Raw genomic sequence first — 17,659 nt, 5'->3', positions numbered from 1 at the left:
GAAACTGTTTCACACAATACTGTGCTAAAATCTTGTCATTTCGATGACACCTTTCAACTTGTGAACCTTAGGGATTCCTGGGTGGTAGTATGGGATGCCATCTAGGGTACCTGGTCGAGATATCCTCTTGGAACTTTGCGATTCTTGGTATTGTTGTGGGCACTTTTGGATTCCTGGGAAGGCGGTATCGGACGGTTGCTCAGAATGTCTAAATTATTGTTCACGAGAACTGTAAGAAACCCGTGATTTCTGAGCATCTGGTATGGGACTTTTTCTCAGGAAATCCAAACTGAAGAGATTGTCCACATAGCTTTGATTTTGAATTTAGAGGACGAAATTCTTTGAAGAGTGTGATAATGTAACACCCCGTATTTTTTAGCATGGCACATGCTAAAGGCATGACCCGAGATGAAGCTTCATCCAAATCTTCCGTTGAGTAGAAAAAGGAATATTGGCCCTTGGCCAATGCGTTGACAATGTTCAGCCAACATGGATGGAGATTGGGTTGGCAGCGGACAACCAACATGGCTGCAGATCGGGTTGGCAGCGGACAACCAACTCGGCCAGCATGGATGCACATCGGGTTGGCAGCGGGCAGCCAATATTGTTGGACATCGGGTCGGCGGCGGACAGCCAACATGGTTGAACGTCGGGTTGGCATTGGAAAACACCCACATCCAACATGGCTACACATCGGGTTGGCAGTAGACAGCCAACATGGCTGAACATAGAGTTGGCATTGGCAGTGGACAGCCATCTTGGCCGCTTATTCGTAAATATATGGCAACAACCATGAATAGTAAAATAGGGAGTTGATGAACGATTTTTGGTCCCCCAATTCAAGTTGTAAAAATGTCAAGTTAACATATATAGGGAGGGGTACTTGGATGAAGGTGCATATACGAAACATGCACCAAGTGAGATAGCCTTAGAGATGTACAGCCATCACAGCTGTACATTGGAGTGGCCTATGGGACAAAAAAGAAAGTACAGCCATCACAACGCTTCACGGGACATGGCTCAGTAAATGTTCAACCATTATGGCCGGACATTGAAACTGGCCTGTGAGCCAGAACTGAATGTACATCCATTAAGGCCGTACATCACAGTTGGACAGAATGGTAAGGTGCAGCCATCATGGCATGGAGAATGATTTTTGCTTCCCCGATTTGAGTTGTAAAAATGTCAAATTAAAATATATAGGGAGGGGTAGTTGGTTGATGGTGCATATGCGGACTATGTACCAAGTAAGCTTCATAACATATCCGTAAGAGTATAAATGATCCTTAGGCCTCATTTATAGATGCGTAGCCTTACCAATGGAGTGTGTTAAGCATGGGATTCACTGTTCCATGTTGCAGACCAAGTGTTCATCACTTTGATGTATTTCAAAGGAACGACCTATACGGACTAGGCCATTACTATTATAGCTTGGTCACGGCCATGAAAACGAGTTGACTTAAGTATATGTCCCTTGGGATGAACTACGGTCTATGCTTGATATCTTTAGAGTAGGGAAGGGTACGTAGGCAGCCGCAATGAGTTGCAGCATTGTCGGTCCATCACTTTGTCGCTCATATCATCTAATTGGGAGATGATTGTGACATTCTGGCCTCTCATATCATCTGGCTCGGTAACTCGATGCAAGAGTTGCAGCATTTCCGTCCCAACACTTTGTCATTCATATCATCTAATTGGGAGATGATTGCGACATTCTGGCCTCTCATATCATCTGGCTCGGTAACTCGATGCAAGAGATGATTGTGGCAAAACTTGATGAGGCTAGTTGCATTCCATTCCTTGGATGCTCATACTTCCTATCAAGGCGTTCGACATAGGCTAAAAACCCGAGTGTCATAATTTTGCTCAATAGGAGTCCATTTTGATGGAAAACGACCCAAAAATCAAGATATGTCGATATATAGATCCACATGGTCACCAGAATTTAGTCAAATTCCATCGTTTAGGGCCTCAAAGGGTCATTTTTGTCGTTTTAGGAAGGTTTTTGTTTTCTTAATAAACCCTTGGCGGAACAAGGGTAAGTTGGAACGGTGTGGAAGCTAATTTAGCTGCATCATGCTCCACGGGCATGCCTGCGAGAGAAAATGGACGAGCATTTTCCTAGATTTGAGGCACGGATCGTAGCTTCATCATGGCGCATCGGGGAAGTTACGGCCTGCGGGGCAATGTGCCAAAGGCGTAATTTTCCGGTCCGTCATAGTTGGTATCAGAGCAAGTTCCTAAAAACTCCAGGGAATGTGAGGAGTGGACTTGTACACGAGTATTTTCCTTAATGGAAACTTAAATTTGGAGAGTAGGCCAACTTTTGCGCGGAAAGGAGTTTGTAACTGCTATGCCAGTTACTTTGCGAATCGAGTTGAGCTTGTTTAAGTACTGTGAGTTTTCCTGGCCTTAGTGGCACCCCACTTACGAGTGGATATCCGGAAGACCGTCTAGGACGATGGGTAGACAAAGGGACTGATCATCCCCACACGTTGGCGCTGGCCAAGGGTGTGCGTCGTCAGGCCCGGTTAGCATCCCACTTACGAGTGGTAACCTGGATGACCGTCAGGGATGGTGGACAGGTGGAAACTGTTTCACACAGTACTGTGCTAAAATATTGTCATTTAGATGACACCTTTCAACTTGTGAACCTTAGGGATTCCTGGGTGGTAGTATGGGATGCCATCTAGGGTACCTGGTCGAGATATCCTCTTGGAACTGGCCAATTGCGATTCTTGGTATTGTTGTGGGCACTTTTGGATTCCTGGGAAGGCGGTATCGGAAGATTGCAAGGAATGTTTAAATTATTGTTCACGAGAACTTTAAGAAACCCGTGATTTCTGAGCATCTGGTATGGGACTTTTGCTCAGGAAATCCAAACTGAAGAGATTGTCTACATAGCTTTGATTTTGAATTTCGAGGACGAAATTATTTGAAGAGTGTGATAATGTAACACCCCGTATTTTTTAGCATGGCACATGCTAAAGGCATGACCCGAGATGAAGCTTCATCCAAATCTTCCGTTGAGTAGAAAAAGGAATATTGGCCCTTGGCCAATGCGTTGACAATGTTCAGCCAACATGGATGGAGATTGGGTTGGCAGCGGACAACCAACATGGCTGCAGATCGGGTTGGCAGCGGACAGCCAACTCGGCCAGCATGGCTGCACATCGGGTTGGCAGCGGAAAACTAACATGGCTGAACATAGAGTTGGCATTGGCAGTGGACAGCCATCTTGGCCGCTTATTCGTAAATATATGGTAACGGCCATGAATAGTAAAATGGGGAGTTGATGAATGATTTTTTGTCCCCCAATTCAAGTTGTAAAAATGTCAAATTAACATATATATGGAGAGGTACTTGGTTGAAGGTGCATATACGGACCATGCACAAAAGTGAGATAGCCTTAGAGATGTACAGTCATCACGGATGTACATTGGAGTGGCCTATGGGACAAAGACGGAAGTACAGCCATCACACCCCTTCACGGGACATGGCTCAGTAAATGTTCAGCCATCATGGCCGTATATTGAAATTGGCCTGTGAGCCAAAACTGAATGTACATCCATTACGTCTGTACATCGCAGTTGACCAGAATGGTAAGGTGCAGCCATCATGGCTTTGGGAGTTAATGAATGATTTTTGCTCCCCCGATTTGAGTTGTAAAAATGTCAAATTAACATATATAGGGAGGGGTAGTTGGTTGATGGTGCATATGCGGACTATGCACCAAGTAAGTTTCATAGCTTATCCGGAAGAGTATAAATGATGCTTAGGCCTCATTTATAGATGCGTAGCCTTACCAATGGAGCGTGTTAATCATGGGCATCACTATTCCATGCCGCAGACCAAGTGTTCATCACTAAGATGCATTTTTACGGAACGGCCTATACAAACTAGGCCATTACTATTATAGCTTGGCCACGGCCATGCAAACGAGTTGTATTAAGTTTCTGTCCCTTAGAATGAACTACGGTATGTGCTTGATCTCTTTAGAGTAGGGAAGGGTACGTAGGCAGCCGCAATGAGTTGCAGCATTGCCGGTCCAACACGTTTTCGCTCATAACATATAAGTGGTAGATGATTGTGACATTCTGGTCTCTCATATCATCTTGCTCGGTAAATCGATGGAAGAGATGATTGTATCCAAACTTGATGAGGCTAGTTGCATTCCGTTCCTTGGATTCTCATACTTCCTATCAAGGCGTTCGACATAGGCTAAAAACCCGAGTGTCATAATTTAGCTCAAGAGAAGTCCATTTTGATGTGAAACGACCCAAAGATCAAGACATGTTGATCTATATGTCCACATGGTCACCATAATTTACACAAATTCCATTGTTTAGGGCCTCAAAGGGTCATTTTTGCCTTTTTAGGAAGGTTTTTGTTTTCATAATAAACCCTTCGCGGAACAAGGGTAACTTGGAACAGTGTGGAAGATAAGTTAGCTGCATCATGCTCCACGAGCATGCCTGCGAGGGAAAATAGACGTGAATTTTCCTAGGTTTGAGGCCTGGATCATAGATTCATCATGGAGCATCGAGGAAGTTACGGCCTGCGGGATAACGCGCCAAAGGCGTAATTTTTCGGTCCGTCACAGTTGGTATCAGAGCAAGTTCCGAAAAAACTCTAGGGACTGTGAGGAGTATACTTGTACACGAGTATTTTCCTTAATGGAAACTTAAAGTTGGAGAGTAGGCCAACGTTTGCGCGGAAAGGAGTTTGTAACTGCTAAGCTAGTTACTTTGCGAATCGAATTGAGCTTGTTAAAGTACTGTGAGTTTTCCTGTCCTTAGTGGCACCCCACTTACGAGTGGATATCCGGAAGACCATCTGAGATGGTGGGTAGAGAATGGGACTGATCATCCCCACACGTTGGCACTGGCCAAGGGTGTGCGTTGTCAGGCCCGTCTAGCATCCCACTTACGAGTGGTAACCTGGATGACCGTCAGGGACGGTGGACAACTGGAAACTGTTTCACACAGTACTGTGCTAAAATCTTGTCAATTCAATGACACATTTCAACTTGTGAACCTTATGAATTCCTGGGTGGTAATATGGGATGCCATCTAGGGTACCTGGTCGAGATATCCTCTTGGCACTGGCTAATTACGATTCTTGGTATTGTTGTGGGAACTTTTGGATTCCTGGGAAGGCGGTATGGGACGGTTGCTCAGAAGGTCTAAATTTTTGTTCACGGTAACTTTAAGAAACCCATGATTTCTGAGCATCTGGTGTGGGACTTTTGCTCAGGAAATCCAAACCGAAGAGATTGTCCACAATAGCTTTGATTTTGAATTTCGAGGACGAAATTCTTTGAAAGGTGTGATAATGTAACACCCCGTATTTTTTAGCATGGCGCATGCTAAAGGATGCGCCATGACCCGAGATGAAGCTTCATCCAAAGCTTACGTTGAGTAGAAAAAGGAACATTGGCCCTTGGACAATGCGTTGGCAATGTTCAGCCAACATGGATGGAAATTGGGTTAGCAGCGGACAACCAACATGGCTGGACTTCGGGTTGTCAGTGGACAGCCAATATGGCTGCAGATCGAGTTGGCAGCAGACAGCCAACAAAACCAGCATGGATGCACATCAGGTTGGCAGCGGACATCCAACACATCCAACATGAATGCACATCGGGTCGGCAGCGGACATCCAACATGGCTGAACGTCGAGTTGGCATTGGAAAAATAACACAGCTAACATGGCTGCACATCGGGTTGCTAGTGGACAACTAACATGGCTGAACATAGAGTTGGCATTGGCAGTGGACAGCCATCTTGGACTCTTATTCGTAAATATATGGCAATGGTCATGAATAGTAAAATGGGGAGTTGATGAATGATTTTTGGTCCCCCAATTCAAGTTGTAAAAATGTCAAGTTAACATATATAGGGAGGGGTACTTGGTTGAAGGTGCATATACGGACCATGCACCAAGTGAGATAGCCTTAGAGATGTACAACCATCACGGCTGTACATTGGAGTGGCCTATGGGCCAAAGACGGAAATACAACCATCACAACCCTTCATGGGACATGGCTCAGTAAATGTTCAGCCATCATGGCCGGACATTGAAAATGGCCTGTAAGCCAGAACTGAATGTACAACCATTGCGGCCGTACATCGCAGTTGGCCAGAATGGTAAGGTGCAGCTGATAGACACATCTTTGTGTCTGAATTGTCCTCAGTGTCTCTATTGCTAGTGCTTGATTTTGTACTTATTATGGTTTGATTATGTTTGTGTAGGTGATTTCAGAGAAATACACTTCTGTGGAAAAAGTTGCTCAAAAAGTGTTATTTGCACCCGGAGGACACGTGTTATCCGGACTCTCAATGTTGGTTAAGGAACACCTCAATTACTAAGGGGCATCTCAACAGATAAGGGGAACCTTCCTTAGTATTTACACCCTATAAGGCAAGTGATAATGGGACACCCTTACAGGATTAGGGGAAGGTCATCTTCTCCGTTTGAATTTGGATTTTGGCGGGAAGAATTTGCAGTGAAGTATCAGATTTAGGGTTTGATTTTAAGGCATGTTCGGGAAAGATTCAATCGCTGGATTCAGTTTTGTTCGACCTGTTAACACTAAACAGACTTGGTATAATCATTGTATTTGAAAGAATTTGGCTGGATAATCAAAATCAAATTGTTGCAGTCACCAGAAAAGTTAGGGTTCAAGTTTTGGAGTTGTTAGAGGGAGACTCGATCGCTCAGATTAATTGGGTTTGTTATTAATGTATAGTCAGGGTTGGTGAAAGCCTTTGATTCGACCATAATTGGCTAGAATCGCGAATTTGAAGAAAATGGTATTCTCGGGTTTACTCTTCTCTAGGAAATTCTATTCGGACCTGTGAAGTATTTGGGTGAGATTCAAGCGTGGAATTGGAGTAGTACCTGCCTGTTTCGATGAATCAGGGTTGGTAATTGACTTGGATTCGAGTGACGAGGAACGTTACGTGGATTAAAACAAAACAGGGAAGTTCTCAGCAAAACAGAGTTTGGAGTATGCTCGGGAAGGATTGGCTTGTGATCTGAGCATGTTTAGAACACTATGAGACCTGTACACGACCGTAAGACGTGTGGAAGGGATAAAATGGGAAGCAAATCCCGTAACACGGTAGGAAAAGAAAAAAATATCTTGGGAAATATTCTCTCTTTACTGTAAAGATTATCAGTAGTTAACACGAAAGATTTGAGACCTGTCGAGTATATAAAGGGAGCTGGGATCACAAAGAAGGGGGACGGGGGGTTTGGGAAGGCTTTGGATCATCACAGAAGCGAAACACGATCATCATAGAAAACTAATACTGCTGCTGCTGCTGCCATTGAAGAACACGAAGAACATTGACCCACAGAAGCAGTCGTTTTTGTTACAGTGTTTGCGACTGCTCAGCGACAGTCTTAGAGCTACAGTAATAGTGACACATACTCTGTATCGTTCTTTGGTTTGCAACAATTATAAGCATTACAAACCCGGTTTTGAATTATTTCTCCCTTTTCATCATTTGTAAACACCATTTGAGCAATGAAATAAACTTTTGAGCATGTTTCCAACATGATAATGAGATAAATCTCCCACAACCAAGGCAATGAGGAAACTATTTACGCATGAATAATTGGTAACTATTTTATTTTCTCTAATTTATAATTTATAATTCACTCAATCACTGCTTTTGCAGAGTTTTAAATTGTTTGCATAATTTTCTTAATTAGTTGTGATTCAATCTGATAGGTTATACTTTGTTTAGTCAATTGATAATCTATGCTTAGGGAATACAATTGATATTTGAGGATTTGTCTGATTATTTGTGAATTAATAAATAAGGGACTTAAAAGATAATTAGAGTTTTGGATTATTTGCCATAATTTATTCATGTGTGATTATGGAATCAGTATCTTGGTTATTCCTAATAATCTTGAATTAAGTTTTGTTTGTTTTTAAATTTCATTAAATCTAAAATCTTTTGCTTTCACAAGTCTAAACGAACTTTTTACTACAACTCAATTTGAAATCACATCAAGTTTTGGCGCCACCGACGCGGACTTGTCTTTAGGCTAGAGTTTTTTAGATTTTTTTTTTTAGGTTTTTATTTGTTTTTCATTTTTATTTTATTTTTTCTTCTTTACGTTTCTGAGTTTTTGTCTTTTCCTTACAGATTTTGGAATTTGGAGCGAAAGAAAAATTTGCCAAAGCTTTTGGTGAATCCTTACATATTTTGGGATTTGGAGCGAAAGAAAAATTTTCTTTGAATACTTAAAGATTTTGAGTAAAAGCAAAGCGAAAGGAGCGAAAGAAAAGGAGAATAAAAATTAACTAAAAAAAAGAGAGAGAGAGACAATATTTTTTTTATTTTTTTTAGAATTTCTTTTAGATTATCTTTTTCTTTTGGACTTTATTTTCGGACTTTGGACTATGGACTTTGGGACTTTTTTTTTTAAACCCTACGGAAAGGTAGTTTAAATATAAACTATTTGCAGAGAAGGACGGCGATTACGGTATCGCCTCGGCCCCTCAGGTTCGTACATGACATAGGAGTCGTGGTCCGAGTCGACTTCAGCGGTTCATCCTCCGTTTGGTACGGGAGGTAAGTTTGTCGAAACACTCGCGAATCTCCTGTCAGCGAGTTACTGTATTCCTTCGTTTGCATATATGCTGAGGATTTGAAAACGGCTGCTTTAATTTCCTAGTAAAGGGAAAGGACTGGACATACAAGATAAGGGTTCAAATTTGATCATCGTTCCCTTCTTGCCTCCTTAGGAAAACGAAACCAAACGCGAACCTAAGCCTAAAATTTGACTAGAACGAGACTTATAGAGTAACGAGCTTAGTAGGAAAGTCATTCGAAAAATATTGGTTACTCTTTTAAGCATGCTTCAAAGTTCATGATGGTTTCTGCGAGTTGAATATGCCGCCTTGTAACGCCGGTGAGGCCTTGGGTATCAAAGCTCCATTAAGCTTCCCTCGTCTCGATTCAACTTACTTAAACTCGGATTGATTCCAGAGGGGTTTGCTTAAATTTTAACGAATTCCCTTTCGAAGGATTAGAAACTGGTCTAGAAACAATCTAAGTGGAGCCATCATGCTTTTGTTTGCTATAAATCAGTAGGTTTGCTGTGGTGGAGTCAGCCTTTTTGTATTTGCATAGAACTTCCCTTCCTTTTAGGATTTCTTTCTTTATCTTTTGTTTTTCTAGTGTATGCCCAAGGTTATTAAAGAGCGGGCTTGGAAAAGAAACACTCCAGGTCGTTTGATTAGTGATAAACCTAGTAGTTCTTCTTGTGAAGGCGGGGATCTCTAAGACTCTTCTTTTGAGAGCCCTGTTTTTGGAAACTTCAGTTTTGAGAATCTGTCTCTTCGTGAGGAAAATACCCCTAGTACTTCAGTTGTGCCAGCGATGGCAACTTTGAAAGATTACATGTTCCCAACTAGGTCCACCCGAGCTTCATGCATTAAATTGCCAGCCACTACGGCTAATTTCGAGATAAAACCTAGTATTCTTCAGATGATCCCTATATTCTTAGGGAAAGATGATGAGAACCCTTATTTTCATATTAGGGACTTTGAGGAAATTTGTGGGACAATTAGAATAAAAGACCTTACTTATGAAGTCTTGAAAGTTAAGATGTTTCCCTTTTCCTTGAGAGATAAAGCTAAGACCTGGCTGAAAAACCTACCATCTGAATCCATTGAAACATGGCAGGAACTTATTGCTGCTTTCTATATGAAATTCTACCCTAAGCATAAAACTGCGTCTGTTAGGCAGAAAATTAGTGCTAGTGTGCAACAAGAGAGAGAGTCTCTGTATAGGTTCTTAGAGAGATTCAATGATCTCCTATCCCAGTGTCCTCACCATGGATTTGATAATATGAAACTCGTAGAGATTATTTATGATGGTTTAGACTATTCAACCAAAGCCATGGTTGAGTCTATGTGCGCTGGTGAGTTCACTAGTAAAAGTGCTGATGATGCTTTTACCTTATTAGGAGCTGTCACTGAAAAATCCCAACAGTGTGAGTCTTGTGTTGAACCCCCCAAAAGACTCATGGTCAATAGAAGTAGCACCAATGTGGTAGATACAAGCTTTGGGTCTGATGCTAAGTTTGCTGCTTTGTCTAGAAGGTTAGAAGCTTTGGAATTGAATCATCCTAAACATAGGTCTTGTTGAACCTGATGATAGGTTTAGAGCCTCTCAAGTGTCTAGTTGTGGAGTAGAAGCCAATAACTCGTTTTGGGAAGGTCAGGTTAGTGAAGAGCAAGCCTATGCTGTCTATAACAATGCTAGGTTTGAGAACCGTCAGAAGTTTGACCCATACTTAGAGAATTACAACCCTGGTTGGAGAAACCATACTAATTTTTCTTGGTCTAAAGGTCAGAATCAAGGACAGTCTAGTAATTCTCAGCCTCCCCCAGGTTTTGGTTATGCTAAGAACTATTCAGGTTAACCCCAGTTTCAGAATGAGAAAAAGATCTCCACCTTAGAAGAAACCCTTACTATGTTAGCAAAGAACCATGAGATGTTATCAAAGAACCACTATGGTTTTCAAGAAGAAACCAGGCAGAATTTTAAGAATAATTCCCAGTCTCTTGCTAACTTAGAACTTCAAGTCGGCCAAATAGCTAAGTTTCTTAGTGAAAAAGAAGATGGAAGATTCCCTAGTCAAACTGATCCTAACCCTAAAGGAGAGAAATCGTACAATCATGTGAATTCTATAACAACCCTTAGGAGTGGAAAGAAAGTTGACAACAAGGTTTCCATGCCTGATAGTGAACATGCTGTAGTTCACCCTTCTGAGCCAGAAAATGAGGAGACTGATAGAGTCTCCAAAGAGACTAATGAGGGTCATGCTGAGCCCGTCTTTGTTCCTAGAGCCCCGTTCCTCCAGCTGCTAGTTCCAACTAAGATGGAGTCCAACTTGAATGATATATTGGAGGTTTTTAAGCAGGTTACTATCAACCTCCCATTGTTAGATGCGATTAATTAGGTTCCCGCTTATGCCAAGTTTCTTAAGGATATGTATACACGAAAGCGAAAACTTAGTGTCCAGAAGAAAGCCTTCCTAGCTAGTCATGTGAGTTCTATTATTCAGAATACCACTACTCCTAAGTATAAAGACCCAGGGTCCCCTACTATTTCTTGCACAATAGGTAAATACCGTGTCGAGAAAGCTTTGCTTGACTTAGCAGCCAGTGTGAACTTACTGCCATACCATGTGTACCTTAAGCTAGGACTTGGTGAGATAAAACCTACACAGATGACACTTCAGTTAGCTGATAGGTCCGTTAAAATTCCTCGTGGTGTGATCGAGGACGTTCTTATTGAGGTCGACAAGTTTATTTATCCAATGGATTTTGTTATCCTAGATACCCAACCTGTCCCTGACCCAGAGAACCAAATACCAGTGATTTTAGGTCGCCCATTTTTAGCTACATCCAGTGCGATCATTAACTTTCGAAATGGTACTATGAATTTGTCTTTTGGTAATATGACTATTGAGCTGAACATTTTTAATATCAGTAAGCTATCCTCTGAACTAGATGACTCGAACATAGAAGAGGTGAACATGATAGGAACATTAGTCGAGGAGTCATTACCAAACACTTTGTTAGAAGATCCATTAGAGAAATTCCTAGACCACTTTGGGATTGATTTTGATGATGACAATGTGATTAATAAGGTGAATGCTTTGTTAGATTCAACCCCTTTGATAGACACTAGTAATGGCTGGAAACCTAAGTTCGAACCTCTACCCGTTTCTGTGTCTACCCTAGTTCCTTCGTTAGAAAAGCCTCCTAAGTTGGACCTTAACCCATTACCAAATTCCCTGAAGTATGTGTTTTTAGGCCCATCTGAAACTTTACCTGCGATTATAGCATCCGACTTGGATAGTGATCAGGAAAGTAGGCTAGTGACTGTCCTTCAGAATAACAAGGAAGATTTAGGGTGGACCATAGCAAACATTAACGGTATAAGTCCTACTGATTGTATGCATCAGATCTATTTAGAGAGTGACACCAAACCTTCTAGGGAGATACAACGTCGGTTGAACTCTAGTATGAAAGAAGTAGTTCGAACCGAGGTTCTAAAGCTGTTAGATGCAGGAATTATCTACCCCATTTTTGTGTCCGATTTGTCTCGATTCTATATATTGTTAGGGCTCATTTTTGTTCTTATTATGGTGTTTTATTTATTTGTAGGTATTTTTGGCCAATAAACATTTTTGGAAAAAATTGGCTCGAAAAGTTGTCGGAAAGCACCCGGAGGACATTTGCTATTCGGACTCTCACTTTGGATAAGGGGTAACCTAATTACTAAGGGGTATCCAATTTCCAGGCAGTTTCTAATCGCACCCCTACTCTGGATAAGGGGCAACCATCTTCAACATTTCAAAAACCAGGTTTTTGGCGGGAAAATAGTGCAATGAAGAACAGTTTTGGCAATCGTGATTTGGAGGAGTTTGAGGTCGATTAAACCTCTGATTTTCATAGGATAGACTCCTTATGGGTCTAGGAATCTGATATGGGTGTTTAAATCGATTAGTCTGGGCTCAACCGACGGATTTTTCTCACAACAGAAAATATGGAAAGTCACGTGTGTGACCTGTTTTAGGGAATTTTAGAGAGATTAAAGCGCTGTAAACCTTCCCAAAGATTTGTATATATCTAAGGAAGAGTTTAGAATAAAAAGGAAAGCTCAGAAACGCGCAGAAATTCTAAAACAAGAAATTGCCTCAACTTGGCCATGAAGAGAAGGAAAGAGATTTTGGAAGATTTGGGAGAGATTTAATCGGTATTTTTTATATAAATAGATGTCTTGGGTCATATAGAAGAGGTGTCGAGAGTTTGGGAACCTAAGGAGAGCCAGAGAAGAAGAAATCAGAGCTTTACCAAACTCTGTTGCTGCTGCTGAAGAAGAAGAACGCGAAGAACATTGACGCACGGTACACAGTCGCATAACAGTGTCGTTGTTTAACAACTGAAGAACATTAAGTTGTGCAGGGCAGTCGTATTCTAGGGTCTTAAAATCAGCGACAAAGCAATAGTTTTTCTGTAACAGTTCCATTGTAACAACTTTTTTGCAACACCAATACACTGTTGCAAATAGTCTGTGTTATTACTTGTCACTCTTTTAATCATCTTATGAGCAACAAACACATATTTTGAGATCATGATTAATATGAGGAGCTAAACCCCATTGCTGAGGCGATAGAGGAAGCTATTTTTCCAACAAAAAGTGGTATATTCTATTTTATCTTTTTATTTGCAATAATTATATGATTATTTGCCTTGATTTATTATTGAATATGATTTTTATTTGAGTGATTGTCATCTATTTTGATGGAGTATGCTTAGTTTTAAGACTTTTGATGCTTCATACTTGGTATTTACAATTATTACTTTTGAAAATCTACTTGTTGCAATGTTTTAGAATCAAATTAAACAAGAAAATTGCATAAATATAAGTATTGGTTTAATCACTTTGAACTTGGAAAATAGTGGAATCTTAGCCTCAGTGTTTCTTTTAGTATTGATATCATCTTTGATTGAGTTTGCTATAATTTTTAGTGAGTTTTCTATTTTAATATTAGAATTTAAGTCTAATTAATATCCTTCACAAGTCTGAAAATCGAACCACTTTTACCACTATCTACAAATCACATCAATTTTTGGCACCGCCGACGCGGACTTGTTTTTAGGGTTTTAGATTTATTTTATTTTATTATTTTTTTGTCCTTTTTTATGTTTTTGGGTATTTATCTTGTGTCGACAGGTTTTGGATCATAAAGAAAATTGATCCAAGGAGTTTGGTGATTTCATAAAGACTTGGAGCTAAAGATTTAAGCAAAAAGAACAAAAAAGAAGACAATTTTATTTTAGGGTTTGTTTATTTTATTTTAAAAAAGAAAAAACTGTATTAGGGTTTATTATTTTTGTAAGTTTTCTTTATTTTTTTGGACTTTTGGGCTTTGGCACATTATTTTTTTTTATTACCCTACGGAAGGGTACTTTAAATATAAACTGTTTGCAGAGAAAGAGGACAATTATGATATTGTCTCTGCACCTTGGGTTCGTACACTATACATCGGAGTCAGTGGCCCGAGTCGACTACAACCGATTCATCCCCCGTCTGGAACGGGAGGTAAGATTCTAAACACTCGCGAATCCCCTGTCAGCAAGTTACTGGACTCCTTCGTATGCATATATGTTGAGGAATGGATACTGACATTTATTTTTCTAGTAAAGGGCAAGGCCTGGCCATACAAGATAAGGGTTCGGATTTCATCACCGTTCTCTTCTTGCCCGCTTTAGGAACACGTAACCTACGGGAACCTAAGTCTAAAATTTTGACTAGAACGAGACTGATAGGGTAACGAGCTTAACAGGAAAGTCATTCGAAAAATATTGGTTACTCTTTTAAGCATACTTCGAAGTTCTTGACGGTTTCTGTAAGTTGAATGCGTGACTGCGCCACCTTGTAATACCGGTGAGGCCTTGGGTATCAAATATCCACCGAGCTTCCCTCGCCTCTATTCAACTTACGTTAACTCGGATTGATTCAAGAGGGGTTTGCTTAAATTGTAACGAATTCATGTTCAAAGGATTAGAAGCTGGTCTAGAAACAATCTAAGTGGAGACATCATGCTTTTTGTTTGCTAGAAATCAATAGGTTTGATTTGGTTGAGTCGGCCTTGATCTGTGTTTGCTTACCCTTCCAATTTAGAAAATTCTATTGTATGCCTGAACGTAAAAGAGACGCACTAGGTAGATTTGTTAAAGAGAAACCTAGTAGTTCGAAGCGTCTCGATTACCTTAATCTAGAAAGTTCGGCTTTTGAAGAGTCTGTTTTTGAATGTTCTTTGACTGAGGAGAGAATCCATGTTGCTCCGATAGCGCCAGAAATGGAAACTTTGAAAGCTTTGTTGAATCCAACTAGGACTACCCGTCCTTCGTGTATGAAGTTAGCTGAAACGGAGGCACCCTATGAACTGAAACCTGGGACCTTACAGATGCTCCCAATCTTTTTAGGGAAAGAAAATGAAAACCTTTATTACCATGTTAGGGATTTTAAGGAAATTTTTAGTACTCTAATAATTAGAGTCTTAGATGATGATGCTTTGAAACTTAGGTTATTCCCATTTTCCCTGAAAGATAAGGCCAAGTTTTGGCTGTATAGTTTAGACTCCGAGTCAATTGAAACATATGAACAACTTACATATGCCTTTTTAAGTTTTTCCCTAGGCACAAAACATCGTCTATTAGGACGCAAATATGCACATTTTCACAACAAGAGGGAGAATCTTTATATAGTTATTTGGAAAGGTTCAATGATTTATTATCACAGTGTCCTCATCATGGTTTAGAAAAGGTTAGGCTAGTTCAGATCCTTTATGAGGGTTTAGATTATTACACAACGACCATGGTTGAGTCTCTATGCACTGGTGGATTTGAAAACCAAACTGTTGATGCGGTCATGGAATTTTTTAATGAAATCGCCGAAAAAACCCAGCAATCGGAAAATAGTAGGGCACCCCAGAAAATAATTCTTTTAAGTAGAGGAAACGTTAATAGGGTAGAAGGAGGCTATGAATCAGATGCCAAAATTGCTGCTATAGAAAAAAGGTTAGAAGCCTTAGAAGTGGGCCAGACTAGTGGTAGAGTGGAGCCTTTTTGGGAAGGCCAGAATATTGAAGAGAAGGCCAATGCTCTTGATAATAACACTATATTTGATAACCGTCAAAAGATTGACCCATATTTAGAAACCTATAATCCTAGTTGGAGAAACCATCCGAACCTTTCGTGGTCTAAGGGCCAAAGTCAAGGTCAGTTTAATAATTCTAATGCTCCCCCAGGTTTTGGCTATACTAAGAATCCTTCAGGACTAGCTCAGTTTCAGAATCAGTCAGATAAGAAAATCCTAATCTTAGAGGAATCTCTCTCCTTGTTAACTCAGCAAACTGCAAAATTCCAGTTATCCGTAGAATAGAGTCTACAAGCTAGTAACAGGATAGGACAAGAAAATAGTCAGGCTATTTACGAGTTAAAAACCCAGGTTGGCCTGATAAGTGATTCTTTGAGAGAAAAAGGTAAGTTTCCCAGTCAAACACAATCCAACCCTAGAGGAGTTCATGAATTAGGTGCAAAACCATCGAATCAATTGAATGTTGTTAGAACCCTTAGAAGTGGTAGAGTTGTAGACAACAAGGTAACCATGCCCGATAGTGAACATACTGTAGTTCACCCCTCAGGATCTCACCTCTCAGGATCAGTAGCTGAAGAGACTGATAAAGTTTCTGATGATGTGAATTCGGTTCCTGAAAGGTCTGATTTTAGGCCTAGAGCCCCATTTCATCAGCTATTAGTACCAACAAAGAAGGAATCGAACTTTAATGACGTAGTGGAGGTTTTTAAGCAAGTTACCATAAACCTTCCCTTATTAGATGCAATTAGGCAAATTCCTGCTTATGCCAAGTTCCTTAAGGATATGTGTACGCGAAAGCGAAAACTTAGCGTCCATAAGAAAGCCTTTTTAGCTAGTCACGTAAGTTCAATCATTCAGAACACCACAACTCCAAAGTACAAAGACCCAGGTTCTCTTACCATTGCTTGCACAATAGGTAACTTCCGGGTAGAAAAATCTTTACTTGACTTAGGAGCCAGTGTGAACTTACTGCCATTCCATGTATACTTACAGCTAGGACTTGGTGAAATGAAACCTACTCAGATGACACTGCAGTTAGCTGATAGGTCTGTTAAAATCCCTCGAGGTGTTATCGAGGATGTTCTTATTGAGGTCGACAAGTTTATTTATCCAGTGGATTTCGTGGTCCTAGATACCCAACCTCTCCCTGACCCAGAGAACAAGATACCTGTGATTTTTTTTAGGTCGCCCATTTTTAGCTACGTCTAATGCGATCATTAACTGTCGAAATGGTGTGATGAGTTTATCTTTTGGTAATATGACTATGGAGATGAACATTTTTAATGTCAGTAAGCAACCTCATGAGCTAGATGAAACATGTGTTGAGGAGGTGAACATGATAGAAGCCTTAGTTCAGGAGTCATTACTAAACATCTTGTCTGAAGACCCATTAGAAAGTTGTTTATCCCATTTTGGTTTAGATTTTGACGACGATAGCACTATTGAACAGGTGAATGCTCTATTAGATTTTACCCCTGTATTAGACACTGATAGATGGAAATCTAGGTTCGAACCGTTACTAGTTTCTGAGACTACCCTAATTCCTTCTTTAGAAGAGCCCCCAAAGTTGGACCTTAAACCACTACCCGATACTCTAAAGTATGTGTTTTTAGGCCCATCTGAGACTTTACCTGTGATTGTAGCTTCCAATTTGGATAGTGATCAGGAAAGTAGGCTAGTAAATGTACTTCAAGACAATAAGGAAGCTTTAGGGTGGACTATAGCAGATATTAAGGGTATAAGTCCTACTGTGTGTATGGATCAGATTCATTTAGAGGAAGACTCCAAACCTTCTAGGGAGATGCAACGTCGACTGAACCCTAACATGAAAGAGGTAGTTCGAAAAGAGGTGCTTAAGTTGTTATATGCGGGTATTATTTACCCAATTTCAGACAGTAAGTGGGTCAGCCCTGTTCAGGTTGTCCCCAAGAAATCAGGTATCACTGTAGTCC

The 17,659-nt window shown here is 40.5% G+C and overlaps 1 pseudogene; it reads right to left on the bottom strand.

Annotated features, from left to right (window-relative positions):
* Window positions 1-15,267: 15,267 nt before the first annotated feature.
* Window positions 15,268-15,367, bottom strand: LOC113300811 (annotated as a pseudogene).
* Between the last annotated feature and the right edge of the window lie 2,292 nt (window positions 15,368-17,659).

This window comes from Papaver somniferum, chromosome 7 (assembly GCF_003573695.1).
Source record: "Papaver somniferum cultivar HN1 chromosome 7, ASM357369v1, whole genome shotgun sequence".
Lineage (NCBI taxonomy): Eukaryota > Viridiplantae > Streptophyta > Magnoliopsida > Ranunculales > Papaveraceae > Papaver > Papaver somniferum.
The sequence above is the reverse complement of the archived record's forward strand: the minus strand, read 5'-3'. Positions and strand labels throughout refer to the sequence as shown.